The following is a 2565-nucleotide window of genomic DNA, read 5'->3' as shown; positions in this document are numbered from 1 at the left end:
ACACTGGCTCTGTCCTATTTAGCATTTTTAAATAAGCAAGATTTATCACCTCTGATCCAACTCTTATTTTCAGGGTGAATCCCTGCCAGCTATCTAAACATTTCTAAATGGTTTTCATTTTCATTTGCATTAACTCATTTAGAAACAGAAGTATGAGAACTATTATTTTGTTTACAATACAAAGTCTAATTACGTGATTAAATGATTATAGTCTACAAAAAAATTTAAAACCCTAAATATAAAAAACCTGTACTCGGAAATTCAACTTCAGTAAGCATGTTTCTATTGCATATATAAAACAATATTTTAAGAAATGCAGCAGCATAGCAGCATAACTGTGGATGCTATGGAATTTTATTGCCATCTTTAAGATAAAATAGTGACCTAAAAGATCAGATTTCTATAGCATCTAGTGCTACAGAAACACCATTCTGGAAGGATAGGCTTTATTTTTCAATTTATGTACTAGATTATGTTTCTTCTCCAAGGACAAAATGTCACATTGCTATAAGTTTACAAACTTTTGAATTATTGAAATACATTTTAATAGTTGGTTCAAGGGCAAAAAGGAAATTTTCTGGTCTTACTACAAAAATGGAGGAAGGATCACTGCTTTTCCAATCAAACTAAATGGCACAGCAGGGAAAATATTTCAGGCAAGAGAGTCTATCTGAAGAAACAGCTCCCTGATTAGAAGCAGTAGTGATAAATCAGTCATACAATGTTCTACAGTGCAGCTCCCTGGTTTAGTCACTCAAACAAATGGAAACCCCATTAGACTTGAAGTAGTAGCAAATGTTACAGTGAAAAGGAATTGTGTAATCCACAGAGGTTAAGGTATATGTGATTACTTTATTTCTTTTTTCTAAAGATTTTTGAGAAATAGTTTCTTCCCAGAGAAGTTTTCAACAAAGGACTTGTACTTCATTCAAACACACCTCAATATTTGATTTTAAATATTTGTAAATTTATTGTTTTTAATATAAGTGATTGGCAGCACAAATCCTCATCCTTTGAACAGTTTTTCCAACAGAACCCAAATGATCTTCTGACAGGAAACATAAAGTTTACCACAGAAAAACTTTTGGCTGAGCTTTAAAAAATCAGGCCATGTCTACATATACAAATAGAAATTGAAATTCAGGAAATTATCCAGTCAATTCATATATCATCCTCTGGGAGAAACATTTTTTTAATTGCCTAGCAAATTGCTTATTTTATTTTGTGAATATATGGGCAAGGAAGAAAAAAAAATAAACAGAAGAAAACACTCTGTTCATCAATTTGAGATTTCTTTTTTTTTTTTTTGAGCAATTAGACAGAGCTAAACTTAGAGCTATTTCTCATTATGAAATAAAGGCAAAAATGGCATTCCTTGATTTTGGTATTATAATAAAATGCTTAATATTAGAAATTGAGAGTTATCATTTCCCCTCGTTTTAATTTCTCCCTCATTTATAGCTATTCATTAACAAGTCTGAAACTGTTGCCTGCAGAGAGAAAAGTCAACCTATTGAATACAGCATTGCAGAAGACACTCTTTTATGCAAGGGATGACAGAATACCCTCCACACTCAATTGGTTCCTCATTTACCTAATGCAGAATTAGGTAACCCAACCCACAATTTCCAACATCATCCTCACTGCTGACCCATATTCTTAATGAGACATGATCAATTTCACTGAAAAAGAATAAAGTTTCCCCAGTGAAATAAAATCTTGATAGATTTTTGGTTATAGTATTTACATTTTATAAAGTAAAGCTTTAAAAGCTGTAGAAGTAAGCTAGGATTGGAAAAAGAGAAATAAAGGGGGAAATGAGCTCATAGGAAGCTCTGGCCCATCAAACACAGAAAAGGAAAATCAGGCACTGAAGCTTAAAGAGGTAGGATTATTTAAAAAAGGAGAATATTCACATTGAGATAAACTTTTCTTCTTCACAATGGCTGGAGTCTGTATTTTACTGGATGAAGTAAGTGAATTCATGACTGAGTAGAGTTGACAGATGTTGGTTGCAAAGAATCAGACACAATAGGGCAAATGAACAACAAAGAGTTGATGGATGGCTGTCTATTACTAGAAGGAAATAATTGTTACTTAGTACAGAGTATGGGCTTCCCTGGTGGCTCAGGGGTAAAGAATCCACCTGCAACGCAGAAAAATCAGGAGACAAAGGTTCTATCCCTGGGTCAGGAAGATCCCCTGGAGGAGGAAACGGCAAGCCACTCCAGTATTCTTGCCAGGAAAATCCCACGGACAGAGGAGCCCGGCAGGCTACAGTCCATCCGTAGGGTCGCAGAGTCGGACAGCGCTGAGCGACTGAGCACACACAGCACGCTGAGTCTGCTCCCCAGGCTGGGCGGGCTTCAGCACTGCGCAATTTAAAATAAGTAACGGAGGCAACTTCAGCTTATATAAATCTGGAACTGTATTTTAAAAATTATCATTCCTAATTATTTTCTCTTCTCTGTAAAAAGTTTATCCATTTCCAATAATCTGATGTACCAATGCTGCCTTCCCATGGAAGGAGTTTCCTTTTTAGCACCACGGAAAGACAAAGAATGA

Source organism: Cervus canadensis, chromosome 3, assembly GCF_019320065.1.
Source record: "Cervus canadensis isolate Bull #8, Minnesota chromosome 3, ASM1932006v1, whole genome shotgun sequence".
Classification (NCBI taxonomy): domain Eukaryota; kingdom Metazoa; phylum Chordata; class Mammalia; order Artiodactyla; family Cervidae; genus Cervus; species Cervus canadensis.
The sequence above is the reverse complement of the archived record's forward strand: the minus strand, read 5'-3'. Positions refer to the sequence as shown.